Source organism: Bombina bombina, chromosome 1 (assembly GCF_027579735.1).
Source record: "Bombina bombina isolate aBomBom1 chromosome 1, aBomBom1.pri, whole genome shotgun sequence".
NCBI classification, from domain to species: Eukaryota; Metazoa; Chordata; class Amphibia; order Anura; family Bombinatoridae; genus Bombina; species Bombina bombina.
Window position 1 is genome coordinate 830,019,203 of NC_069499.1, and position 21,829 is coordinate 830,041,031.

Genomic DNA, 21,829 nt, shown 5'->3' on the forward strand with positions numbered 1-21,829 from the left:
ACCTAAAAAAAAACCTTAATAGAGAAAGTCAGCAAGCCACAGAAGACACATAGGGAAGATATGGGTTAACTGATCATCTGACCAGCTATTGTGGTATATCCCATATGATGCAGGGCAGTATAACATCACTATACATCAAACCCCCTAAGATCTTTAATTAAAACTTTCCCTAAAGCTAGAACCACAATACAATGAGGCTTATGCACAAAATATCTGACATGCCGTCAGTCAGCACTAACCGCCATTGCCACTAGCTACTGCAACAACCTCTCCTCCCTCTGCCGGCTAGAGGAAAAAGAGGACTAAATGCAATGCAAAATTAGAGAAAGCTCTCTCACGTTAACATGAGGAGGACGTGTGATAGACTGTTTAGGGGGTGACCATACATAGTGTATAATTATCAACTTAAGTAATACCATGGGAAAGTGTATGGGATGATATATGATATAATCTTATTTCAAGACATCTTTATAAAAACCTTTTACCAAAAGGAGGCCTGCTGCTTAACTATACGACATAGTAGTGTTGCTATAGGTCTATAAGGTTCTAAATGAAGCAGAGTGTATTTGCGCTTACCAAATAACTGTACAGCAACGATTCATGTAACTAAGTTACCTTCAATTAATACATGTACTAACTATACTGTGGGTTAAGGCATGAGAAACAGCAAGCGTGCAACTCTTTTGTAACTAGGCTACTTACAAATAATAGATTTACAGAGCTTATAATGGAGCGAGGCATAAAATATAGCTGGAACGCTACTCTTAACACAATAATAACCAAATACAATCTGTTTTATGCTATAACCATATGAAGTACATTTTCAAAGTCCTGCAGGGTTAATAAAACTAAGGAGAGGGTTCTTGCCAGTCCGAACAGCCTCATCATTGACTGCTAGGGAAAACTTCTCAGACTCTCTGAGAACAATCTCTCATGCAAGAGCCAGCTAATAACCCATCTCTTTACAGGTCAAGATGGTGCAGGAAATAATATGCAATAGCGTATAACAATTAAATAACTAATGAGCATTGAAATCTAATGTCTGCAAAAAAAACAGTTTTCAACATGTAACAAATAATATACATAAAGGGAAATTATAAGTGCACAAAAGTCTATATGGTGAGAGACTTTAAGAAAAGTAGAATAGTATTATGCATGAGCCTTCTATCAAGTTCCTAAATGCATTATGTACAAACAAAAGTCTCCAATCTCTGGGGCATTTAGAATAAAAAAGAGTCATGAAACAGCAACAACAGTCTCTCTTTGTATGGGGAGGTGATGTGGCAACTCACCCAATGCCCAGGCTGGGTAATACCTTCATAAGAACCGTGAAATACTTAGTAATGAGCTGACATATTAGGGCTCTGCAATTGATTTTCAAAATAGAAACCCCGTTGATTTCTATTAGCGGAGCGGTGTTCCCCTGATGAAAAGACAGACGGGCAACTCCAATGAGTTTTATGTACCTCCGGAGGTCTGAACACGAGAAGTATGTGTTGGAGTCTGTATTTGATGGCGCGATGACTAAAGGGTGTAACTCAGGACCAGCCTGAACTTGGTGTCCTCCGGCGATCGGTCGCATCATTAGGGAACCAAAAGTCAGATCCTCAGAGTCTATCATGTAATCTGGATGCACTCCTGCTATCACAAAGTTTTCAGTACATGCTACCTCCATACCTGGGGTGACCCCTCTACCTTGCTGTCAGCGTACCTCACAGAAGTAGCAGTAGGGAGTCTGCCCTGTTCCTTCTCTCCTTGTGGGCTAGAAAAACTTTGAGCTAAGGCATCGGCTGCTTCCTCTTCAGGAACGCTGCAGCGCTCAACCGCTAGTATTCTTGTGAGAGAGTGAAAGTGCGCATCCATCTTGTTTGCCAGCTGTAATAAGAGATCTGTGAACTCCATTATGGGTTTGTTCTTGGTTATGTAGGTTGGTTGAAAGATACCCCCTCCGCTTTATGGAAACAAGCATTTAGGGTAGAAAAAAATAGAGTTTACTGAATGTCCAAATACACTGTGTAGAAAAAGATCTAGAAGTGCCACGTGGGTCCCAGTAAGCAGTGTTATTATGTCGTACACTCCAGAAATATTTGAGCCGTGAAAGAGAAGTTGAAGACTCCACTGACTCCTCAAATAACCATGCTCATTGTAAATGTTTTTTAAAAATGATAATAAAGCATTTTAATGGCTTTACATCTAGTTTAGTGCCGGAGCTCAGGGTAGATGCGACTGCTCGCCTCGGCTGTTGGCTCCGCCCCCTCTTTATTTTTTTTTAATCATTGCAGACATGTGAGAGAGGACCTGTGAAGATAGCTCAAAAGTGCTGTTAGGTGCACCTTTGCAAATTCAAATATACATTTAGTTAAATTACCTAAGGGATTTAGATACGGTTCCCATATAAACCCCAATAATTGGCACACAATTACATCAAAGATTTGGAAAAGATTGGCTATAGATTTATCAATAACATAATGAAACATAACAGAAAATGGTGATATCCCCATCTCCTAAACTACTCATGTAGGACTGCCTACATATATCCCTTGCTAATCTCAATAATGTGACTCCAAATATGACAATACAAATAGCCCATTTTGTGAGTGGTTATAATGGGACTCCCTTTTAAGTACTTTATATACTTCCTTTTTTATTTTTATTTTTATTTGTCAATGACCATCTTGGGAGAGCTTAATGCATATATATAATAGTGCAATAACGAACACATCTGCCGTCATCTTTGTTTCCCTCAATACTCCTGCTGCTGCACTCCGTTCGTCGGTCCGCTCTGATCCGTACTTGCGTGACGTCGCCTCCGTGGGTATGTGACTCCTCTGTATTCCAATTGTCTGGAGAGCCCGTGCCGGTTACCTTGCCTTTGTCCTGCCATTTATACTGGTTTGAACCTGGTTTGGTGTACCTCTCTATATGCACCTGTTGATGCGATCCAATTCTCAAGTTCTCCAGATTACTTTGGCTTGGCCCAGATAACCGTCCGTCTGTACAATCCTTGGTGGATGACGATGTTGGAGGGGTGTGTGTCTAACTCATCCGTGATTGGTTAGGAGCAGGATAAATGGAGTATGGGCAGGCGGCCAAATATATATAAATCAAAAACAGGATCCTACACTCCAATAAGTAAAACAATTGACTTTATTTAGATTATTAAAATTATGACGGCATGCCACCTATAAAAATTGTGGAAAGAGAAAAGCACAGCACACAGGCTTACGCGTTTGGGCAGTTTGCCGTATTCATAGCCTGATGTGTCTGTTCCTTCCTTAACCTTAAATACTTTACAAAACATGCTAATTAGTTAAAACAAGCGCTAAACCCTCCCTCCTGTATGTAACACCTTGGGATCACTAATAAATGGGTTGGCTTATACCCTTATAAGGGTGTTTGTACTTAGAAAAGGGGGAAAGATTACAGATGTCCATATTTTATGTTTGATAGAAAATGGTTCAGACAAGTAAAATGCGTACAAGAGATAAATCTTAAATGTGAACACACATTTTTCAACTTATATTATATTCTATAGTTGGTATATCTTATATCCATATTGTACATCTGTGATTATTGTAAGAAGCATCTTTACTAATAAACTATATGGATCTGAACACCTAGGTTTTCTTTCTATCCCTAAAATAGTGCTGCATTACCCTTACTAGTATCCCTGCCAGATAATCTATAAACAGTTTATTACTTATATATCTATTTGTAATAGTTTGTATCTTAGATAGCTAACTATTACCTGTCTAGGTATTGGATAATGGGAATTATGTCACTTTCATACATTACAACTCCTGTTTTGGTCGGTCTTTGTTTCTCTATCGTCAAAATGTTAAAAAAACCTACTCCCAGGGAACATCCAAAATGCCTCCCTTTTTGCAAGTAGCCTGTCTATATCTCCCCCTATTTTGGGTATTTTCACTTCTTCAATTGCACACTATTTTAATGTGTGGATGTCTCCATTATGGTTTTCCACAAAATGGCGCACCAGTGGGGTTTTTGACCTGCCCCGTGAGAGCGTAGATATATGTTCACGGATTCGTGATTTTATGTCTTGTGAGGTAAGACCAATGTATTGGACCCCACATGTTTGACACATTAACATATATATCACATGTGTAGTCATGCAATTCATGCATGTTTCTATTTGGAAGACTTCTCTTGTGACATAGGACGTGAACGTTTTTGTTCTCTCTAAAAACTCACAGGGTCTACATTTTCTGTGACCACAATTGTACATGTACCTACTAGTCATCCATGTGCCTTTGGGTTTTGTCCCTGTCTTTAATTCTGTAGGGGATAAAAGTGACCTCAATGTTGGACATTTTCTTGAGCTGCACCTTATACCTTGTTTGACCACATCTGTTAACTTGTCATCTGCGGCCAGGATTGGAAAGTGTTTTTTCACTATGTCTACAATTAAAGGAAATTGTATACTATAATTTGTGACAAAATTTACTCCTTTAAATTCCCTTTTTGGTTTCAATTTCCCTCTCAGTAATAACCTCCTTTGTTTTGTCTTCATCCATCCTGGGGCGTCTTCTATCTTCATCCCGGTGCCACGAAACGGAGCCATCCTGGAAGCCAAAGACATCCTGCACGGAGTGTCCTCTTCATACGGTTGCCGCCGTACACTGAAGTTGAATGCAAGGTAGCCGTTTCAAAATGGCATACCTTGCATTCCTATTGGCTGATTTGATTCTTCAAATTCAAATCAGCCAATAGGATGAGAGCTTCTTAAATCCTATTGGCTGTTCAAAACAGCGCTGCTATTACAGGTTTATAAAAACCCGATGTTAGAAGGCAATATTGCAGCGTAAAGCAAAATTGAGCTCCATACCGCACTCCAATACCTGCACTGCTTTGAGCTGATTTTACGTGCTTGTGCACGATTTCCCCATAGACATCAATGGGGAGAGCTGGCTAAAAAAAGCCTAACACCTGTAATAAAGGAGCGTAAAGCTCTGTAACGCAGCCCCATTGATTCCTATGGGGAACCAAAAGTTATGTTTGCACCTAACACCCTAACATAAACCCCGAGTCTAAACACCCCTAATATGCTGCCCCTGACATTCCCGACAGCTACATTACACTTATTAACCCCTAATTTTCCGCCCCCGCCACCGCCACCACCTACAATACACTTATTAACCCCTAATCTGCTGTCTCCGCCACCGCTGCCACCTACAGTACACTTATTAACCCATAATCTGCTGCCCCCGACATCGCCAACACCTACATACACTTATTAACCCCTAATCTGCCGCCCCCAATGTTGGCGCCACTATACTAAAGTTATTAACCCCTAACCCTAAGTCTAACCCTAACACCCCTAACTTAAATATAATTAAAATAAATCTAAATAAAAATTTCTATTATTACCAAAATAATTCCTATTTAAAACTAAATACTTACCTGTGAAATAAAACCTAAGCTAGCTACAATATAACTAATAGTTACATTGAGGCCTAGTTATCAACGTGTCTACTTTACCTGCCTTCGCCGGTTCAATACGCCCGCCTAAGCTCGCCTACCATCGCTGCCGCGGACCTGCAAAATTTCGCCTAAGTTATCAAAAAAGCTGTCAAAAAGCCACGCACCAAGTACGGGCCGATGAGCAGCGGACTGTGATAGTTATCACTCATCCAATCTCGCTGCTCTTCATCTTTTTGACAGCTTTATTGCTAGCCTGTCACTAAGCACCGACACTAACTACATTGTTCGACCCCCTATACCGGCGCCCTCGGAGCCCCCCGCAACTAAATAAAGTTATTAACCCCTAAACCGCCGCTCCTAGACCCCGCCGCAACTCTTATAAATGTATTAACCCCTAAACCGCCGCTCCCGGACAACGCCGCCACCTACATTATACCTAGTAACTCCTATCCTGCCCCCCTATACCGCCGCCACCTATTATAAAGTTATTAACCCCTATCCTGCAGATCCCGGACCTCGCCGCAACTAAATAAATAGTTTAACCCCTAAACCGCCACTCCCGGACCCCGCCGCAACCTATATTAAACTTATTAACCCCTAATCTGCCCCCCCATACCGTCGCCACCTATAATAAATTTATTAACCCTATCCTGCCCCCCTACACCGCCGCAACTGTAATAAAATTATTAACCCCTAAACCTAAGTCTAACACTAACCCTAACACCCCCCTTACTTAAATATTAATTAAATAAATCTAAATAATATTTCTCTTATTAACTAAATTAATCCTATTTAAAAATAAATACTTACCTTTAAAATAAACCCTAATATAGCTACAATATAAATAATAATTATATTCTAGCTATCTAACGGCTAGATTTAGAGTTTTGTCGGTAACGACCCGCGTAGCTAACGCTGGCTTTTTTCTGGCCGCACCTTTTAAATAACTCTGGTATTGAGAGTTCACAGAATGGCTGCGTTAGGCTCCAAAAAGGGAGCGTACAGGCATATTTAACGCCACTGCAACTCTCGATACCAGAGTTGCTTACGGACGCGGCCAGCCTCAAAAACGTGCTCGTGCACGATTCCCCCATAGAAAACAATGGGGCTGTTTGAGCTGAAAAAAAACCTAACACCTGCAAAAAAGCCGCGTTCAGCTCCTAACTCAGCCCCATTGTTATCTATGGGGAAACACTTCCTACGTCTGCACCTAACACCCTAACATGAACCCCGAGTCTAAACACCCCTAACCTTACACTTATTAACCCCTATTCTGCCGCCCCCGCTATCGCTGACCCCTGCATATTATTTTTAACCCCTAATCTGCTGCTCCGTAAACCGCCGCTACTTTCATTATCCCTATGTACCCCTAATCTGCTGCCCCTAATATTATATTTATTAACCCCTAATCTGCCCCCCACAATGTCGCCTCCACCTGCCTACACTTATTAACCCCTAATCCGCCTCACTAACCCTATAATAAATAGTATTAACCCCTAATCTGCCCTCCCTAACATCGCCGACACCTAACTTCAAACATTAACCCCTAATCTGCCGACTGGAGCTCACCGCTATTCTAATAAATTTATTAACCCCTAAAGCTAAGTCTAACCCTAACACTAACACCCCCCTAAGTTAAATATAATTTAAATCTAACGAAATAAATTAACTCTTATTAAATAAATTATTCCTATTTAAAGCTAAATACTTACCTGTAAAATAAATCCTAATATAGCTACAATATAAATTATAGCTATTTTAGGATTTATATTTATTTTACAGGTAACTTTGTATTTATTTTAACCAGGTACAATAGCTAAAATAGTTAAAATAATTACAAAATTACCTGTAAAATAAATCCTAACCTAAGTTACAATTAAACCTAACACTACACTATCAATAAATTAATTAAATAAAATACCTACAATTACCTACAAATAAACCTAACACTACACTATCAATACATTAATTAAATACAATATCTACAAATAAATACAATGAAATAAACTAACTAAAGTACAAAAAATAAAAAAGAACTAAGTTACAAAAAATAAAAAAATATTTACAAACATCATTGGCTGTTCCGATCAGCCAATAGAATGCGAGCTCAATCTGATTGGCTGATTGGATCGGCCAATCGGATTGAACTTGATTCTGATTGGCTGATTCCATCAGCCAATCAGAATTTTCCTACCTTAATTCCGATTGGCTGATAGAATCCTATCAGCCAATCGGAATTCGAGGGACGCCATCTTGGATGACGTCCCTTAAAGGAGCCTTCATTCGTCGGTAGTCCGTCGGGCCAGCAGGATGTTCCGCATCGGAGGTCTGCAAGATGGATCCGGAAGAAAGAAGATTGAAGATGCCGTTGATAGAAGACTTCAGCCGGATCATGGACCTCTTCAGCTCCCGCTTGGATGATGACTTCAGCCGGATCATGGACCTCTTCAGCTCCCGCTTGGATGATGACTTCAGCCGGATCATGGACATCTTCAGCCCCCTGCTTGGGCTTGGATCAGGACATCGGAGGAGCTCTTCTGGATCTATCGGTGAACCTGGTATGGTGAAGATAAGGTAGGAAGATCTTCAGGGGCTTAGTGTTAGGTTTATTTAAGGGGGGTTTGGGTTAGATTAGGGGTATGTGGGTGGTGGGTTGTAATGTTGGGGGGGGGTATTGTATGTGGTTTTTTTACAGGCAAAATTGCTGAATTCTTTGGGGCATGCCCCGCAAAGGGCCCTGTTCAGGGCTGGTAAGGTAAAAGAGCTTTGAACTTTAGTAATTTAGAATAGGGTAGGGCATTTTTTTATTTTGGGGGTCTTTGTTATTTTATTAGGGGGCTTAGAGTAGGTGTAATTAGTTTAAAATTGTTGTAATATTTTTCTGATGTTTGTAAATATTTTTTTATTTTTTGTAACTTAGTTCTTTTTTTATTTTTTGTACTTTAGTTAGTTTATTTCATTGTATTTATTTGTAGATATTGTATTTAATTGTAGGTAATTGTAGGTATTTTATTTAATTAATTTATTGATAGTGTAGCGTTAGGTTTAATTGTAACTTAGGTTAGGATTTATTTTACAGGTAATTTTGTAATTATTTTAACTATTTTAGCTATTGAACCTGGTTAAAACAAATACAAAGTTACCTGTAAAATAAATATAAATCCTAAAATAGCTATAATATAAATATAATTTATATTGTAGCTATATTAGGATTTATTTTACAGGTAAGTATTTAGCTTTAAATAGGAATAATTTATTTAATTAGATTTAAATTATATTTAACTTAGGGGGGTGTTAGTGTTAGGGTTAGACTTAGCTTTAGGGGTTAATAAATTTATTAGAATAGTGGTGAGCTCCAGTCGGCAGATTAGGGGTTAATGTTTGAAGTTAGGTGTCGGCGATGTTAGGGAGGGCAGATTAGGGGTTAATACTATTTATTATAGGGTTAGTGAGGCGGATTAGGGGTTAATTACTTTATTATAATAGCGGTGCGGTCCGCTCGGTGATTAGGGGTTAATAAGTGTAGGCAGGTGGAGGTGACGTTGTGGGGGGCAGATTAGGGGTTAATAAATATAATATAGGGGTCGGCGGTGTTAGGGGCAGCAGATTAGGGGTACATAAGGATAACGTAAGTAGCGGCGCTTTGCGGTCGGCAGATTAGGGGTTAATAAGTGTAGGCAGGTGGAGGCGACGTTGTGGGGGGCAGGTTAGGGGTTAATAAATATAATATAGGGGTCGGCGGTGTTAGGGGCAGCAGATTAGGGGTACATAAGGATAACGTAGGTGGCGGTCGGCAGATTAGGGGTTAAAAATATTTAATCGAGTGGCGGCGATGTGGGGGGACCTCGGTTTAGGGGTACATAGGTAGTTTATTGGTGTTAGTGTACTTTAGAGCACAGTAGTTAAGAGCTTTATAAACCGGCGTTAGCCCAGAAAGCTTTTAACTACTGACTTTTTTCTGCGGCTGGAGTTTTGTCGTTAGATTTCTAACGCTCACTTCAGACACGACTCTAAATACCGGAGCTAGAAAGATCCCATTGAAAAGATAGGATACGCAATTGACGTAAGGGGATCTGCGGTATGGAAAAGTCTCGGCTGAAAAGTGAGCGTTAGACCCTTTCCTGACTGACTCCAAATACCGGCGGTAGCCTAAAACCAGCGTTAGGAGCCTCTAACGCTGGTTTTCACGGCTACCGCCAAACTCTAAATCTAGGCCTTAGGATTTATTTTTATTTTACAGCAACTTTCAATTTATTAAGTCTTCATCCAAGCGGCAAGAAGTGGTCCTCCAGACAGGCAGAAGTCTTCATCCAGACGGCATCTTCTATCTTCATCCATCCGGCGCGGAGCGGCTCCATCTTCAAGACATCCGGCGCGGAGCATCCTCTTCTTCCGACGGCGACTGAAGAATGAAGGATCCTTTAAGGGACGTCATCCAAGATGGCGTCCCTTGAATTCCAATTGGCTTATAGAATTCTATCAGCCAATCGGAATTAAATGTGAAACATTCCTATTGGCTTATGCAATCAGCCAATAGGATTGAGCTTCAATCCTATTAGCTGATCCAATCAGCCAATAGGATTGAGCTCGCATTCTATTGGCTGTTCAAATCAGGAACCTTAAAGGAACCTTCATTCTTCAGTCGCCGTTGGAAGAAGAGGATGCTCCGTGCCGGATGTCTTGAAGATGGAGCCGCTCCGCGGCGGATGGATGAAGATAGAAGATGCCGTCTGGATGAAGACTTCTGCCCATCTGGAGGACCACTTCTTGCCGCTTGGATGAAGACTTCTCCCGGCTTCGTTGAGGACTTCTGCCCGCTTGGATGAAGACTTCTGCCGCTTCGTTGAGGATGGATGTCGAGTCTTCAAAAACTGTAAGTGGATCTTTGGGGGTTAGTGTTAGGTTTTTTTAAGGGTTTATTGGGTGGGTTTTATTTTTAGGTTAGGGACTTTGGACGTAAAAAGAGCTAAATGCCCTTTTAAGGGCAATGCCCATACAAATGCCCTTTTCAGGGCAATTGGGAGCTTAGGTTTTTTAGTTAGGTTTTTATTTGGGGGGTTTGGTTGTGTGGGTGGTGGGGTTTACTGTTGGGGGGGGTGTTTGTATTTTTTTTTTTACAGGTAAAAGAGCTGATTTCTTTGGGGCAATGCCCCACAAAAGGCCCTTTTAAGGGCTATTGGTAGTTTATTGTAGGCTAGGGTTTTTTTTTATTTTCGGGGGGCTTTTTATTTTCATAGGGCTATTAGATTAGGTGTAATTAGTTTAAATATTTGATCATTTCTATTTTATTTTGTGTAATTTAGTGTTTGTTATTTTTTGTAATTTAGTTAATTGTATTTAATAAATGTAATTGATTTAATTGTAGTGTAAGGTTAGGTGTTAGTGTAACTCAGGTTAGGTTTTATTTTACAGGTAAATTTGTATTTATTTTAGCTAGGTATTTAGTAAATAGTTAATAACTATTTACTAACTATTCTACCTATTTAAAATAAATAAAATTTTAACTGTGAAATAAAAATAAAACCTAAGATAGATACAATGTAACTATTACTTATATTGTAGCTATCTTAGGTTTTATTTCACAGGTAAGTATTTAGTTTTAAATAGGAATTATTTAGTTATTAATAGTAGGTTTTATTTAGATTTATTTTAATTATATTAAACTTAGTGGGTGTTAGGGTTAGGGTTAGACTTAGGTTTAGGGGTTAATAACTTTAGTATAGTGGCGGCGACGTTGGGGAGGAAGATTAGGGGTTAATAAATGTAGGTGGCGGCGACGTTGGGGCGGAAGATTAGGGGTTAATAAATGTAGGTAGGTGGCGGCGATGTTAGGGGCAGAAGATTAGGGTTTAATAAGTGTAATGTAGGTGGTGGCGAGGTCAGGGGCGGCAGATTAGGGGTTAATAAGTATAATATAGGTGTCGGGGGCATCAGATTAGGGGTTGATATGTTTATTATAGTGGCGATGTCCGGAGTGGGAGATTAGGGGTTAATAATTTTATTTTAGTGTTTGCAATGCTGGAGGGCCTCGGTTTAGGGGTTAATATGTAGTTTATGGGTGTTAGTGTACTTTTTAGCACTTTAGTTATGAGTTTTATGTTACGGCGTTGTAACATAAAAGCCATAACTACTGACTTTCAGTTTACGGTATGGATCTTGACGGTATAGGCTGTACCGCTCACTTTTTGACCTCCCAGGCAGACTTGTAATACCGGCGTAAAGGAAGTCCCATTGAAAAAGGACTTTTGGAAAGCTGCGGTAGTTACGTTGCATTACGGCCAAAAAAGTGTGCGGTGCAGCTGAACCTGCAAGACTCGTAATACAAGCGGTAGTGAAAAAGAGCCTTAAAGCTGCTTTTTCACTCATACCGCAAAACTCGTAATCTAGCCGATTGTTTTTAATTGTTCAATAATAGCTCTTATAATAGTACTAAATCAATTAAAAAAATCACCCAAGCTTGCATACTATCGGCTAGATTACGAGTTTTGCGTTAGAGGCTATGCGGTGCTAACGAGCAGTTTTCCCTCACCGCTCACTTACCTACAGAGCTGGCATTACGAGTTTTCAGAAACCCGTCGTTAAAAGACAAGAAGTGAGCATTGAGCAAAATTTTGCTCATTTCCGCACTCCAATACCTGCGCTGCTTAAGTCAGCGGTGAGCTGGTCGTACGTGCTCGTGCACGATTTCCCATTGGAATCAATGGGGAGAGCCGGCTGAAAAAAAGTCTAACACCTGCAAAAAAGCAGCGTAAAGCTCCCTAACGCAGCCCCATTGATTCCTATGGGCAAACACATTTTATGTCTACACCTAACACCCTAACATGAACCCCGAGTCTAAACACCCCTAATCTTACACTTATTAACCCTTAATCTGCTGCCCCCAACATCACCGACACCTACATTATATTATTAACCCCTAATCTGCCGCTCCGGACACCGCCGCCGCCTACATTATACTTATGAACCCTTAATCTGCTGCCCCCAACATCGCCGACACCTACATTATAATTATTAACCCCTAATCTGCCATCCCCAACGTTGCCGCCACTATATTAAAGTTATTAACCCCTAAACCTAAGTCTAACCCTAAACCTAACACCCACTAACTTAAATATAATTTAAATAAATCTAAATAAAATTCCTATCATTAACTAAATTATTCCTATTTAAAACTAAATACTTACCTATAAAATAAACCCTAAACTAGCTACAATATAACTAATAGTTACATTGTAGTTAGCTTAGGGTTTATTTTTATTTTACAGGCAAGTTTGTATTTATTTTAACTAGGTAGAATAGTTATTGAATAGTTATTAACTATTTAATAACTACCTAGCTGAAATAAAGACAAATTGACCTGTAAAATAAAACCTAACCTAAGTTACACTAACACCTAACACTACAATATAATTAAATAAATTAACAAAATTAAATACAATTACCTAAATTAAATTAAATTAGCTAAAGTACAAAAACCCCCACTAAATTACAGAAAATAATAAACAAATAACACAATATTTAAACTAATTACACCTAATCTAATAGCCCTATTAAAATAAAAAAAGTCCCCCCAAAATAAAAAAAAAACCCTAGCCTAAACTAAACTACCAATAGCCCTTCAGAAGTAGTATGGACAGACCGGAGTCTGGGAGCAGCCTGGAAAGCATAGCGGGTAAGAAGCTTTGATATATATTTGTTAATATCACCTTGCAGCTCAGCCGCAAACAGTGGACAGACCGAGGTCTGGGAGCACTAGGAGATACAGTTTAAAAAGCAACGGAAATGTTGAGATAACTTGTCAAGTATTCTTTATCACAGCACGGTTGTCACACTAGGGGTTCTGAAGGGAACACTAAGATATTAAAGTACTACCGCAATGAAACTTGAATGACTTTAATATATATAAGCAGGAAAGCTTATAAATCAGACTTAAGGGGATTTATTATCTTTATCCTCTTTCTATACCAAGAGTGTTAAAACAGCCGGCAGAGAAATGCATTCAAAGAATCATTAAACTATATGCACATATACATCATTATATACAACCAATTTTTTCTCACTTTTAACTATTGGATTGATAGCTGGACTTTTACTATAATTATAGACGTGCAACTAGCTGAGTGCCTGAGTGAAAACCTTTTTGCTTTTTTCTGATAAATTAAGCACAGCTGGCATAGTGCTTATTCACTACAGACACAATCATGCAGCATGAAAATGTATATGAGGAACATGCTTTGGTTCCATATTACTCTCTGAAAAAAGTGAGTGAAAGGGACAATGATAATATGGACATTGATCATATATTTTCTTTGGATCGTAGCCACTATGATTTACCAATGCTATTTGAGGACATGGAACATTTATTGATTAAAGAAAAGTAACTTAAATGGGACATCTGGACATTAGAGAAATATACTGCCCTTAATATGATACCTAGAGGATTGCGTATCAATAAGTTCCCAACCTTTGAGGTTGATGATAAGGAATTTGTAGATAAATGTATTGTGGTTTTAACTGAATGTTCCATGAGATTAATGAAGTTGTTGATTAATATTAAGACAAATATGTTGGTAAAAATCAGGTCAGAAATAGAGGAGATTCAATTACTTTTGAACAAGTTTAGTAATTTGTCAGACTATCCAAAATTTGATTCCCTGTTACAGATGGTAATATCTGAAGCCAAAAATGAATTGATTACTGTTAAGCACACTAAGTTTCTTAGAGACAAATCAGATTATGATATTGGCAAGATATACATCTGGAACAGGGGTCAAAGATTTCAACAAAGAAGAAACCAAAATAGAAATAGAGGACCTAGAAGGAATAGAGGTTCCAGACAGAGGAGTAGAGGGAACAGACATGTAACCTTCTCAGATAGTGATCAGAATCAGGGGATGAGGGATCATATTCAGCATCAGAAGAAAATCCCATACAAGAACAAACATTGAGGAACACAGAATTTAACAGAGGCACTACTAGAGGATATAATACACGTGCAAGAATGAATACATGGCAGGGCCCTAACAGAGCACATGCAACACAACAGTCTAGAACAACATATGCACAAGTCTCTGGTAGATATCAACCTACACAAGCTAATAGATATATTCAAGATTCTTCCAGTGTAGGAGCTACTGGTGGAGTAGATGAAGAACGTGCTCAATTAGAGCAGGTTTTTCGGGTGGACCAGCACCACAGAGAAGGAGGTGGGTCTATGATCACTCCACAACAAACCCAACAGGGGAGATACCCAATGAGACAAACACCGGTGCCATCCAAGTACAAACCATCGTGAATCTATCAGATCACACACTTACCAGAGATGAGGAACACGTCCTCAGTTTAGGTTTGGGTTTTGTGCCCTCCACAAACTTTAATTCATTCCGTACCATGTTGGACGTGAATAAATTTGTACGAAATATAACCCTACGTAAGCATTTTTCTAATATACAATCTGACTCAAATGTAGCATGTATACAAGAACAGGAAAGTACAGAGGATAATGTTGTTTTAGATTTTTCAGAGATATGCGACTTGATGACCCTTAGAGATCTTGAAAGTGAAGGTCATATTGTACAGGAAAGTGTACAAACATCAAATAAAAAGTACAAGAATCCGTCTACTTTTTACCCAGTGCATAGCAGGGGAAAAATAATAGAAACATTCTACAATAGGGTAGAGGATGATCTGAGAAAACTCTCTATGAATCAACAACAGTCCAAGCACAACTTGTCTAAAATGCAGCAAAAGGCATTAAAAGATTTAAGTAAAAATGAAAATTTGGTGATAAAGCAGGCCGACAAGGGGGGCTCAGTTGTGCTAATGAATAGATCTTCCTATATTGCTGAAGCATTGAGACAACTGAGTAACCCCACCAGCTATGAAAAATTGAACCATAATCCAACCAAAAACTTCCAGCGTCGACTTATGCACCTTTTGGACGGGGCATTGGACCAGGGTCTGATTGACAATGATTCCTTGAAATACTTATATGTGGAAAACCCTGTGACTCCTATCTTTCATCATCTCCCAAAGGTGCATAAGTCGACAGCAAATGTCCAAGGTAGACCGATCATTAGCGGAATGGGCTCAATGCTGGAACATTTATCCGAATGGTTGGATGACATCTTGCAGCCTCTGGTAAAACAGCTGCCTAGTTATATCAGAGATTCGAAACATGTCATTAATGTGGTGGAACAATTTGAGTGGAGTAGAGACTCAGGATGGCTCACTGTTGATGTTGTAGCCCTCTACTCTTCAATACCACACGAAAAAGGACTTGAAGCTATTCACTATTTCCTAGCGAGGGAAACAACATACAGCGAGCCATTGATTGTATTTATAATGGAAGTCACGAAGTTTCTTTTGACGCATAATTTTTTTCAATTTGAGGGGGATTTCTACCTGCAGAGATGTGGGACCGCTATGGGCGCCAGGTTTGCGCCCACCTATGCCAACCTATACATGGGTTGGTGGGAGCGGTCCCACATCTATGCAGGTGGCGATACCCTCAAATCTCACATCGGTCTGTACTGTCGTTTCATAGACGACTTGTTAATAATTTGGAGGGGAAGTGAAGAACAAGCTGTGTCATTCGTTGAATCCTTGCGTTTTAATGATTTGAACTTGGATTTCACCTATGAATACAATGAATCCAAAATACACTTTTTGGACCTTGAATTAAAGGGGTGGCCTACAGGTTTAATTACCTCTGAAGTATATAGAAAACCAATATCTGGTAATAGCCTACTACACGCCAGAAGTTGCCACCCTCGCCATTTCCCCTACTCAATAGCCAAAGGACAGTTTGTCCGCTTAAAAATAAATTGTACACGATCTGAGAGTTTTGAAAATCATGCGGATGATTTACAGAATAGGCTGTTGGAGAGAGGATATGGCAAAAGTGTGATTAAAAGAGCCAGACGTGAGGTGACTAGCTTGGATAGAAACAACCTATTAAAGGATGTTAAAAAGAACAAGAGCAAGCAGGTAAACAAGCTAACTTTTGTAACTGATTATTCCAGCCAGTACCAACAAATCTGTGGTATAATACGCAAACACTTTAGGCTACTAGTAGCAGAGGATTCCCTAATAGAAGCAGTCACGAGTGGCTGTAGGTTTTCGTACAGACGGAGTAAAACGATAGGAAACGTTGTATCACCATCTCAATTGAGAAAGAAAGGACCAAACCCAGAGCCCTCCTCATGGTTAAGACACACAGGAACATTTAGATGTGGGTATTCGAGCTGTAAGGCATGTGAGCATGTCCAAGTGGGTACCACCTTCAGTTCCACAGTTACTGGAGAAGTCTTTAACATAACAGAATGCTTAAACTGTAGAGCAACATACTGTATATATCTGGTATGCTGCTCTCAATGTAATCTGCAATACGTAGGGTTGACCACCAGGGAGGTAAGATCCCGTATTCGCGAGCATTTGTCTACTATAAACGTAGGAAAAATCAGCACACCCCTGGTCGACCACTTCGTAAATAAACATGAGAAAAACTGTGATTCCCTGAGATGGAAAATCATAGAAAAGATAAAACCTCACAAAAGAGGAGGGGACAAATTCCAGATTTTGTCCCATCAGGAAATGTATTGGATATTCAGGCTTCGGACCAAGATACCTCTTGGTCTGAACTCTGAATATGACTTTATCAACTATTGGGATTGACTGTTTTCACAGTCATAATAATTACGGACTTACAAATTAATAATCACAAATAACTCAACATTGAGTAGTGCCCCTAGGACTAATAAGAGTTCCTGACCCTATAACTTTGAGAAGTTGGTATAATATATCTGATAGAATCCATTTGGAGTTAGACAAAAATGTGTTTTCATTTAAATATACCCCTCTTGTAATAGGTCCCCTTCCTAGATTAAAAAACTTCAGCAACTTCATTTATCCATACTGAAGTAATAAATGTCTCCTTTTCGTTCATAAATAATGAATCAACACAATATTTGGATATGTGAACAAGACCCCCTCTTTTGCTAAAAGACAAAGTTTAAACTATATAAATAGCAGCTATCAGAAAGAATCTCCTATTAAATAACTTAAGAGACTATAATAGAATACAATTTTGCACAGGGAGTAAAATAAACCTACATTCAGAAAAGGTTTTTTTGCAAATACATAAAATCAGTCAGAATAACATGTATGGTGGTCTAATAATGATATAATTTCAACCAACAAATTGTGGCTATGAATTGGTTTATATATATATATATACTTTAAATATTGTATATGATCATATTAAACATTGAATATACTCTTTTCCCCCCAGTACTATTAATGGTTAATTGTTTGCAATTTTCTTTGACCAATAGGAGCCCAGTGTGGGCTTTTTAAATGAGTAAATTGATTGAAATTTTTAAGGACTGTGAATACGGCTCACGCCGAAACATGTTAGTCTTTGTTTGTTAGCTAGGGGGGATATGTTGTCCCATTACTTTTAAATTACTTAAATAAAGTTTATAAATTTTACTTTGTTTACTGGCATCCTTCCTTTTTGGACTTTTCAGTTGTTTAAACCTAACACCCTAACATAAACCCCACGTCTAAACACCCCTAATCTGAAGCCCCCGACATCGCCGATGTCTGCCTATAGTTATTAACCCCTAATCTGCCGCTCCCGATATCACCCCCACTTAAATAAAGGTATTAACCCCTATTCCCCTGCACCCCAACATCGCCCACACTATAATAAATCTATTAACCCCTATTCCGCCGCTCCCTGACATCGCCACAACTAAATAAATCTATTAACCCCTAAACCTCTGGCCTCCCACATCACTACCAACCCCTAAACCGCCAGCCCCCCACATCGGAATAATATTAACCCCTACAACTAACCCTAACACCCCCTAACTTTAACATAATTAAAATATAGCTAAATTAAACTTACAATTATTAACTAAATAAACCTATTAACTCCTAAACCGCCAGCCGCCCACATCGCAACAACTTAAATTAAACTATTAACCCTTACACCTACCCCTAAACCTAACCCTAACACCCCCTAACTTTAACATAATTAAAAAAAATCTAAATTAAATTTACAATTTTTAACTAAATAATACCTATTTAAAACTAAATACATACTTACCTGTGAAATAAAACCTAAGCTAGCTACAATATAACTAATAGTTATATTGTAGCTAGCTTAGGTTTTATTTTTATTTCACAGGTAAGTTTGCATTTATTTTAACTAGGTAGACTAGTTAGTAAATAGTTATTAACTATTTAATAACTACCTAGTTAAAATAAATACAAAATTACCTGTGAAATAAAACCTAAGCTACCTTACACTAAAACCTAAAATTACAAAAAATAAAAAACCTGCCATTAGAAAAAAAAAACAAAAAAACTACCATTCAAAAAAACGAAATTATCCAAAAAATAACAAATTATTCCTATTCTAATACCATTAGAAAAAAAAAAAACACCCCAAAATAAAAAGCCTAATCTAGAATAAACTACCAAGTGCCCTTAAAAGGGCCTTTTGGGGGCCCTTAACAGGGCCTTTTGTAGGGCATTGACCTAAGTTAAACAGCTCTTTTGCTACAAAAAACAAACAAACACTCTCTAACAGTATACAAACCCCCACCCCCCAAACTACCAAGGGCCCTTAAAAGGGCATTTTGGAGGGCCCTTAAAAGGGCCATTTGTAGGGCATTGCCCTAAAGATAATATCTCTTTTCCTACAAAAGAAAAACAAACACCCCCTAAAAAAATACATTACACAAAATAAAAATTATTCCCATTCTAATAAACCTTAAAAAAACACCCCAAAATAAAAAACCTAATCTAGAATAAACTACCAATGGCCCTTAAAAGGGCCTTTTGTAGGGCATTGCCCTAAAGATATCAGCTCTTTTTGTGACAAAAAAATACAAATAACCACTAACATTACAAACCCCCACCCCCCCAAACCCACAAAATAAAAAAAACTATCTAAAAAACCTAAGCTACCCATTGCCCTGAAAAGGGCATTTGCATGGGCATTGCCCTTAAAAGGGCATTAAGCTCTTTTGCTGCCCAAAAGCTAATCTAAAAATAAAACCCACCCAAAAAACCCTTTTAAAAACCTAACACTAACCCCCGATGATCCACTTACATTTGTTAAAGTCCCGCTTGAACGATCTTCATCCCAGTGGAGAAGTCCTCATCCAGGCAGTGAGAGGTCTTCATCCAGGTGGCCTCTTCAATCTTTATCCCGGCAGAGAATTCCTCATCCAAGCGGCGAGAAGTCTTCATCCAGGAGGCTTCTTCTCCTGGATGAAAGGTTTGAATCAGCCAATATGAATTAGAGCTGCTAAAATCCTATTGGCTGTTCAAATCAGCCAATAGGATTTAAGCAGATCTAATTCTATTGGATGATGAATCAGTCAATAGAATGAGAGCTGCTTAAATCCTATTGGCTGATTTGAACATCCAGGTAATGAGCAGACCTGGCCCTGCTTAACTTCATAGATCAGACAGGATCGGATGCATTCAGGGAAGCGTGCCGGTAGGTGCTCTGGGTGTTTTCACAGCGTGAATTGTTCTTGCTCCTGCCATCATTTGCAATCAGTAAACAAATGAAGAGTTAAAAAAGGGTTACATTTAGACTGCAAATAAATTAATAAATAATTCCAGCAAAGGCCTATAGAATAGCTCGCTGACCCATGCCAAAACGTATACAAGAATAAAGTTACCAGCCTCTTTGTCTGTCTGTCTCTCTGTCTGACTGCTCTCTGTCTGTCTTTCCAAAGATATTTATATTTATTCCATGGGATACCTATTTTTCAGTCATTGCAAGATATAGTTGTTTCAACGAATATTGCTACTTTCAGGAGCTATCACGCATACATCACTGCTTTAAAAGGCAAAGCAAAATGCCTACCGCACCCAGCATTTCCAGGCAGTCTCCCATTCTGGTACTGACCAGGCCTGGCCCTGCTTAACTTCCGAGATCAAACAGGATCGGGTGCATTCAGGAAAGCATGCCGGTAGGTGCTCAGTGTGTTTTCACAGCATGAATTGTGCTTGCTCATGCCGTCATTCACAGTCTGTAAACAATTGGAGAGAGTTAAAACAGGGTTAAAATTTAGACAGCAAATAAATAAATAATTCCAGTAAAGGCCTAGAATAACTCGCTGACCCATGACAAAAAGTATACAAGGATAAAGTTACCCGCCTTGTACCAGAGGAAGGATGGTGAACTTTTACAAATCTGTTGAGTCCCTTCAGATCCCTTCAGATCCAAAATAGGGTGGAACGTGCCTTCTATCTTGGAGACCAAAAAGATATTGGAGTTGAACCCTTTCCCCTCTCTAATGGGGGAACTAGAACCACCATGGCAATGAGGTCATTCATGCAGTGGAGTAGGGACACTCTCTTTACTGGGTTTCCTGAAACTCTTGACAGCAAGAAGCGGTCCCTTGGGAACCAAGACTTATTCTGTACCCCTGGCAAATAATGTCCAGCACCCAGGGGTCCTGGACAGACTGAAACAATTCCCTCTGAAAGAGAACAAGTCTGCCTCCACACAACCTGGTCCCAGGTCGGGGCCGATCCCATCATGCTGACTTATTTTCTTGGGAAGACTTCTTGGGCTGTTAGTTCTTATTTCAACCCTGTGTGGGTTTCCATGTTGCCCTGGGGGACTCCTTCTTAGGTTAGGTGCTTCTGCCCTTCACTCTACCGCTGAACAACCCTTAAGCTTAGATTTTTTGTCCTGTGGTAGGAAAGTCCAGACCTGGACCGAATTATCTGTATCTTTGAATGTTGTTTGTGTTATCTGTGTGTATGTACCTTTAAGACTGAGTGTGCATGGTATGAGCTGTCCATTAAGTCTCTGTGCATTATGTGTGTGTCTGTCCCTTTAAGAAAATATGAGTGTAGAGTGAGCTGTCCCTTTAAGGCTTTAAGCATGTTTAGCTACACTGTGATCTGTCCCTTTAAGACTTTTTGCATGTACTTAAAGGCTGCCTATTAGTGTACCTGCTGCTTTAAGGCTATTTGCATGTTGGGTTTGCATTCCCTTTCAAAGCAGTGTGCACTGTTTGTGTTTGAGCTGTTTAAAAGGTAGATAATCCCTTTATTACCCATTCCCCAGCTTTGCATGTCCAAGACAGTTAAATAATATACTTTTTACCTCTGTGATTACCTTGTATCTAAGCCTCTGCAGACTACCTCCTTGTCTCATTGCTATTTACAAACTTGCCTTTTAGCCAATTAGAGCTGACTCATTCCTAACTCCATAGGAGTGAGCAAAGTGTTATCTATATGGCACACATGAATGAACACTGGCCGATTTACAAGTTGCTTGGTACGTGCGATATGGTCTTTGTGTGCGGAATGGTCACCTACTTGATATAACAAAAACGTTTCACAA

General features: G+C 39.2%; 1 pseudogene; it reads right to left on the reverse strand.

Annotated features, from left to right (window-relative positions):
- Window positions 1-20,328: 20,328 nt before the first annotated feature.
- Window positions 20,329-20,447, reverse strand: LOC128646197 (uncharacterized; annotated as a pseudogene).
- Between the last annotated feature and the right edge of the window lie 1,382 nt (window positions 20,448-21,829).